An 8,090-nucleotide genomic window follows, 5' to 3' on the forward strand; every position below is an offset into this window, starting at 1 on the left:
TGAGGCTTTTGTTCTGTGTGTGTTCAGATCTCTGGATGTTGGTCCTCATAATTCACCAGAACAGGAATAGAGCTTCAATTATTCAGAAGTGTTAAGGAAAATAATCTATCTAGTATAAATCATGAAGATGATGATAAAGGACTATTGTAGATGTGTATCTATGAATTAGGGTTGCTTCGAAAGTAATGCATTCAATTTTATTTTGTTGGATTGCACTGTCAAAGGCAGTTGTTGGTATGGCAGTAGAGGTTGAACCTTCTCACCAGTATTCCATTACATTTTGTTGCTGTGTGACAGATGGCAGCAGAGGGGCAGTCTGACGCAATGGCATCTGACATGGGGGTGGAGCAAAGGTGTGTCATTGAATTCCTCCATGCAGAATAAATGGCACTCAGTGACATTTGTTGATGCTTGTTGAACATTTCTGGAAACAAAACAGTGGATGTGAGCACAGTGGGGTGGTGAGTGATGCGTTTCAGCTGTGGTGACAGCAACAGTGGTTCACCTCCACCAGTGCAGATATTTAAAGCAAGCTCTTTTTCATCACTGGCAAAAATGTGTAGCTAATGGTGGTGACTATGTTGAAAAACTGTGTTTTGTAGCAAAGAATTTATCAAATACTGTTATTGTGTTCTTTTATCTGTCATATTCTCCATGGAAATAAACAGGAGGTTTTACTTTTGGAGTGAACTACATATATATTTGTATGCAGGAAAAGGAGTTGGCTCTCAATAAAAGTGGATCTGCTTCTGGATTGAATAACAGGAGAAGCAAGATGCTGGCTGTGAGTCTGACATGATATTGCAACTTGAAATCTAATTCAGGAAAGAACAATTTAAATAACATTTCGATGCAACAGCAGGAAACAGAAGGAACAGGTGTTTAACATGATTTATTTCAATTGTTTAACCTCTTTGTTAATGCCAAAACCCAGACTGTGAGGTTTTGGCTTTATGTACCTTCAGTAGTTGTACTTTTGCCTGTTTCATGCCTCAGAGCATTTCTTCTGCTGTTCGTTTGTCTCTGAGGAGCTAGGCTTCTGTCTCTGAGTACTTTTGATCTCCAGTGTATGTGTGGCTTTTTCTTCATGAATCAGTGGAACTACATGGTCATGAGTAAGGCTCAGTGTTTGTTACTCTGCTCTGCAGGTTCACTGGATTATCAGCAGGAGAAACTTTTAGATCTGCTTCCCAAAATGGATAAAATTTGTTACCTAAGACTTAGAAACTGCAGAATGCTTTTTTCTGTGATCACTGTAAAATATAAAAGCATAAATAAGTGCTTCACAATTTTTCAGGTGCTGGTATAGTTTTCATGTATATATCTGCTTAATAAGACAGGTCTCTCACTGCTGGCACCCTGCTGAGTGCCTCAGAGTACATAATATTGAAGTTACTTTACATTTTGGAAGAAGCCTACTGGTTTAAAGTAGTGAAGAGCTCTTTCCCTCTAGTCTTTTATGCTCCATTTCACATCATTCCTTGTGTTTAGCAAGTCAAAAACTATAGCGACATCTGCTTTAAGAAGAGGTGCCCTTTAATGATATAAGTGTTTACTTCTATCATGACTTTTAAAAGTTCTTTCTTGACTTTCTTTGAAGGATTCTTCAATGAGAAGAAACTATACAAAGGTTTCTCTGTCAAAGCATGCTTTCTTTAGGATAGAATTTCAGTAACATTTGGATGATAGAGAGCTTCTATTTGACATCAGCTTTTGCCTGTGTCAGTCTCCCCCTTTCCTAAACACTCTCCGCTAGACCTCTGCATGGCTGGGCTGTTTACATACGTATCTTTAACTTTCTAGGCTTGTTCTCACATAAACTTGTCCCATTAGCTGCTGCTTTTTGTTCTTAGTATTCCTCCCTCTTCTTCATTACTTTCTCACCCAGTGTGCAGTCCAGTCTTCAGACTGATGTTCTTCTTCCAACAAATAAACGGTTTGACACTAGAATCTTATTTCCCCTTCCTTATTTTCATTTTTTTTCATAATTAGCTTTTCCTCCCTTCCTCCCTTCCTTCCTTTTTTTTCCTGCACATGCTGTTCAACCTCCTAGAAAATCTCATCTTTCTTTGAATAAACAGATTCATCTTTTCACTCTTTTCCAAAAAAAAATATATATATATATATATATGTGAGAATGCATTATCTCCTTACCTGGCCCCCTCTGACCTACATTGCTGTCTAGAGTAGGGTTAGACTTACTGTCAAGGCAGTGAGTGCATAAATAAATTCTGCAACATCTCGTTCTGAGGGCTTTGACTGCCTTGGCTGAGGGCTGTGACATTCATTGGTACCTCACGGTATTTTTTTCACTTGGGTGTTACTTAATGTATGTTATCTCAAGGACTGCTGGTGGCCTTAATTCCCCTAACAAAGATTCTGCTTCCTGTTCTTCCCCATTGTTACTGTAGATTATGATCTGTAGATATTCTTATTTTCCAAGTTTTTGTTTTTTATTTATTATGACAGTGCACCAACAACACACTTTATGACAACACAATCTGGAGATGCGTAAGTGAACAGTGAAGATGCATCAAAACAAACAAAATATTAAAAAGCAGTATTTTTAAAATGTTGTTCTCACAGACCTCTGTCTGCTTTTCTTGGACAGCAGGAAAACACCTACAACTCACTATTTAAAGACATCTGTTGTACTTGGGGAAGGCTGCTCTTACATGTAAAGCATAAGGAAGTTCAATTTCCAGCTCCACTGAAAAAAAAGAAAACAACAAAAAACTGTGGCACCTTGAATGAACCTTTATGTTACTTCTTTCCCATTTGCTAATTTACAAGACAGTGTGTATGTGGATGCTGATACCTTCCTACATGGCAGGATGGTTTTGAGGAATTAGGCATGATAGTGATTTAACCCATTAAGCAGACTGATGCTTTGTAGAACTGATGTTGCACCATTTCCCATCCTAGAGCTGCTTCCTGGATGACTTTTCATCTTTTATTATCTTACTGTATATTAATTGGCATGTGATTGCCTCTGAAATCGTAGAATCACCAAGACTGGAAAAGACTTCCAAGATTATCTAGTCCAACCGTCCACCTACCACCAATGTCCGTTAGTACAACATCCAAACATTTCTTGAACACCTTCAGGGATGGTAACTGCACCACCTCCCTGGGCAGCCTGTTTCAGTGTCTGACCACTCTTTTGGAGAACAGATGTTTCCGAATATCCAACCTGAACCTCCCCTGATGCAACCTGAAGCCAATTCCTCTTGTTCTATTGCTAGTTACATGGGAGAAGAGGCCAACCCCTAGCTCACCACAACCTCTTTTGAGGCTGTTATAGAGAGTGATGAAGTCTCCCGTGAACCTCATCCAGACTAAAGAATCCCAGGTACTAATCTATGAGGAAAACTAATTTCTTTTGTTACAGGAACTGTTATTTATGAGAAACCGCAATGTATTGAAGTCCTACATAAATAATGAAATAGTTCATTTTCTTCTTTATGATTTGTTTTTATTTATTATTTTCTTTGGTAGCTAGAACTGTAACTCTCACACCTGCAACTTCTACCACATGATTTAAATGATTTCAGAAGTAACAAATGGCTAGAAAGGATCACAATTTAAGAAACTTTAGTGAGAAGCCTTTAAATGAATGACAAAGAGGTGTTGTTGTTTTTTTCTTTCTTTCCAGTTTTCTTTCAGTCAGCATACTAATTGTTCCCTTTTGCAGGATTCACTGCTCATTTATACAGCAGGGTGGTTTCATTTTTGTCTGGTCCTGTTTGGAGATGGAGTCCTCCTGTATACATCCTCAGAAGTTTCCTTTTTTTTCTTTGGGCATGTAAGGTGATTATGTAAAATTAAGAGCAGAGATCTTAGGTCTCGGTACACATAACCGAAGAATGAATTCATTTTTAAAGCTGTCTAGGATCCTGAACTCATAATTCATGTATTATTTTTGTCATCAGCCTGTTTAAACCCCCAAGGCTCTTCTTCAAAATTACAGCTATGATACCTACAACAGAAGAGCTACAGAAGCATTGTAGTTAGGTCATATTGTCTTGCTGCTGTAGATGAAACAAATGATAACAGCATTACTGCTTGATGATTTTGGAGCATGTTTTATTCACTAGAAAACAACTGTAATGATTGAAAGTGTCATCACTTTGTATGCTAAATGCATTTCCTCTTACTCTGAGTGGTTGACTTAGCTAAGGAGCATGGCAGAGTAGACCAACTCCAGCTGAATCAATTTGGAAGTAAGTGCAGAGGCAGGTGATGGAATTGGCTGTTTGCGGAACTGGATACAGCCAAGGGGTTTTTGGAAGCTTCATGGGGAAAAGGAATTTTTCAGAATGAATGGTATGGAGAAACTAAGGTTAGTGTGCTGCCTTTCAGAAGGGAGGAAGAAATGCTTTAGATTATCTATATACTGTAAGTATTTGAATATATTATCAGAAGTAGAAAGAGGCTGTTCTCCAGAGTTGCATTTTGTTGGTTGCTCCAGCTGGTTAAAGGGAAGTTGTTAAAACTAGGCTGCTGGCTGGAAGAGTATAAGGAAATTTGTTTGGGCATTTTTACTGTGTTTAGCGATCTACGTAATTCTTAAAGTAAGTCTTATGGGGCCTGCTGCCAATTATTTCAAACAGAGATTGAAAAATACTTCTGGCTAGGATAAATACTATCTACTTGAGAAGAAATCTAACTGCTGCTTCAGAGCACTTGCATAAACATATGCTCCACATCTACAATTACTTGTTTTCTAGAATGAAATTATTGGAAGTGCTATTAATGGTTTAGAAGGGTTATACTAGCTTCCTGTATGTGCAGACTATTAGACCACAGATGTCTGATTCAGAAGGTTGTAAAGCATCTACTTTGTATGTCTGCAAACAGTCCAAGAAAAAATTGCTAGGTAATGCTGTTACAAGCAAAGGACGTATGTGATAAAGTAACAGACACTGCAGAACAAGAAAAGTTTTGTGTACCCTGAGTAGTTGCAATTGTAGGTGATTTGATGAGCAGAATGCCCAGAAGTCCTAACATTGTGCCTCATGCCAAAGGTAACAGACTGCTTCTATGTTGGCTTTGTTTTGTTTTGTTTTTCTGTTTGGGCTGAAGTTGTTTGGCTTAGTTTGAGGAAATGGAGAGGAATTGCTATGCTAATCCTGGGAACTGAATGCTGGTAGGGAAGCTGGCTCATGATATTTGCAGCTCGTCTCTAGCTGTAGCCAACAGATGATGCCAACTTTGGGACAGTAAAGTTAAATGCTGAAAAGCACTTAAGGCTTCATCTCACAGGATTTAGAGGAAGGAGAAAGGAAAGCTCAGAAAACAAATGATGTGTCATAAGCAAAAAAACTTTCTCTCTTGCTCTTGGCAAGTAACCAAAAGAAATATCAAAGCTGAGGTCTAATACAGTGTGTCATGCAAGTGAATTTTGTTGGCTAAACTACTGCACCAGCTATTGAAAGGCCTGTAGAATAGACTTAGTTTTCTGTCTGTAGAAATCCTGAAGTATGTAAATCCCAGTGTAATGTGATTGAACTCAGTTTTAAAATAGTGTGAGTTTCTTTGTCTGGAAGGCTGATAAGCATGAAGTTCTTCCCCCTGCTGATGTACTGCAAAATGTATAAAAGATAAAATGAATACAAAACTGAAAATATCAAAAATTGCATAAAATTAGATAATGAATTCTTATCACATAGACACAAATTGACCAATAGTATTTATTTTGAGTAGATACTTCCAAAATAGAAGATACTTGTTAAAAGAATTACCGCGGCCTGCTGTACTGCTGTGTGATCTCACAGTTTTACTGTAGCTTTGTAATAAAATAGCCCTGACGTTACTCTGAAACTCTATCTATAATTAGAATATTGATTTTTATTTTATTTTATTTTTAATTTTCAGGTAATCTTTTATTTGGCAGAAAAAAGGAGCTAGATATACTAATGCCACATCAAACAAGATGCAGTTGTCATTTAATTGAAATTATTCCCAAATAGTGTTTTAAATAGATTATTTATAATGAAATGAAAGCTATTATTCTATTCCTTCAAGACTGACGAATTACTAAAGTTTGCAGTCCAAACTTCCCAGAAGTCTTCATCAATAAACTCATAGAGACCAAACATAAGAGATCACTCTCTTAAGGAAAAACAAATTGCAAGGGATGTTGAGAAGACTGGCAGTGGAGAGGGAAGGCAGGCTGTTGATGTCTCCTTCATGAGATGTGCAAAATCGAGGCAGCCCAATTCTACCCTACAAACTATGTAATTTAAAGCTACTTCAGAAAAGGGTTTGTATGACATCTGAGTTAAATCTCCAAAGCTGAGCCTTGGCAAGGAAAGAAGAGGCTCAAACTGAATTGGAACATGCAGAGTTGTGAGCTCTAATAGTAACCTTTTGCTCCTTTAGCAGCTTAATGACATCAGCTTCTCTCAGTATTTCTGTGGTGAAAGACACTAATGATATTCTGCAGTCTTACTCATGTGATTTCTAAAGACTATGTATGTGAACCTTTTGATTAAAAATAGCGCCAACTAAACAACAGTGTTGCTTCCCCTGGGACATGTACGTGTAGATGCTTTGATGATAGGAGGAGGTCGATAGCTAAAGATATTAGGTAAACAGAGCCTTGTAAAGAAAAGTTCATCTGAAAATAGAATAATTTTACTTATGCGTTATGGATTCAAACTCACAGACAATTAGTGAATAACTTGTTGCATACAAAAATGGTATCTGAAGTGCTGACATGAAATGTTTGCATTGAAATATGCTGTGTGAGAATTGTCCAGTATATCAAATTTCTAGCAGGATTTTTTGGAAGAAACAGCATAATTATAGACTGTTTACTTGTTAGCATGGAAGGTAAGCAGTGAGGAGATAGGACTAAACAAATAACAGATATCAGCAACCTCTTATTTAAAAGCAGCAATTTTATCTTTCATCCTCATTTACGAACAGCTAATTAATCTCATAGTCTAGAAGCTAAAAATCAAAGTCATATAAAGCAGCATGGGTGAGCAGTCTTTACATATGGAAGAGAATACACTGAAAAATTGGAAGTTTTTCAGATTCATGGACATACTTTTTGCTCAGTTTGGTGGGTTTTTTTCTCATTTTCCTCAAAATGAGTTTTTCACTTTCACTTTTAGAAAAGTTTTAATGATAAATAACTCTTCTGTGAATCAGCTGTGAAGATCCCTGTACTGTGCTCAGTGTCCAGGGCCAGCTCAGCCTGCTAATGAGAATATTTTTATTGCAAAGTTGTCCCTTTATGTGGCAGACTTAACATGGAATTTCATGTTATATACAACACTAATAGGAACATGATTTTTAAACCGTTTTAATCCATCCATTTAAAAGAAATATTTTCTACTTGTAGTGATAGTAAGTTCAACAGTCTGGTCTAAGAAATTTCAGGGAATTTTGTTGTAAGCAGGTACATGCAACGCCAAAATCTATAATAATCTTTTTCTTTCTTTTTCCCCTTCCATTTATATTCAGTAATCCTTCTAGGGTGCAGCATTTTGCAACGGAGAATCAAATGTCTAAGATAGGTGAGAGGAATTCCATTCTGTCCTTCTTTTTCCATTGGCTACAAAGAGTGTAGGGTGACCTACTCAGACATAGATATGTAAGTAAGGTATGTGTGAAAATCTTGCCTCTCAAGCAATGGCACCAATTGATTCAACTTCATAAAAGAAATATCTTGTGTACTTTAAAGTGGATCAGCAATATCGGTTGGAAAATCTCACCTACTCAAGCTAGTTGATGTGTTTGTGCTTTTTTTTTTGTGCTTTTTTTTCCATTTTTTTGGTAACCTAGTGAGAATGTGGGGACAAAGCAATTCAAGTCCTTTATAATGCATTTAAGCATGTAGTTCGGAACCTTCCTTGCAGCAGAGGTACTAGGTATTATATTATTTTCATGGACTTTGACTGAACGCCACTGCAGGAGTCAAATATATAAGGTTCTTTGTTGGGATTGTGTAGATCTTCACAGCTCTGATCTAAGAGAGCAGATATGCTCAGAAGCAGCTTGTTACGAGAATCACAAACCATTAGAAATAAGTTCTTTCTGTGGCCCTCTTTCTTTGTTCCAGGAGTTTTTTTTTTTTT

The sequence above is a fragment of the Meleagris gallopavo genome, chromosome 1 (genome assembly GCF_000146605.3).
Source record: "Meleagris gallopavo isolate NT-WF06-2002-E0010 breed Aviagen turkey brand Nicholas breeding stock chromosome 1, Turkey_5.1, whole genome shotgun sequence".
Classification (NCBI taxonomy): Eukaryota; Metazoa; Chordata; class Aves; order Galliformes; family Phasianidae; genus Meleagris; species Meleagris gallopavo.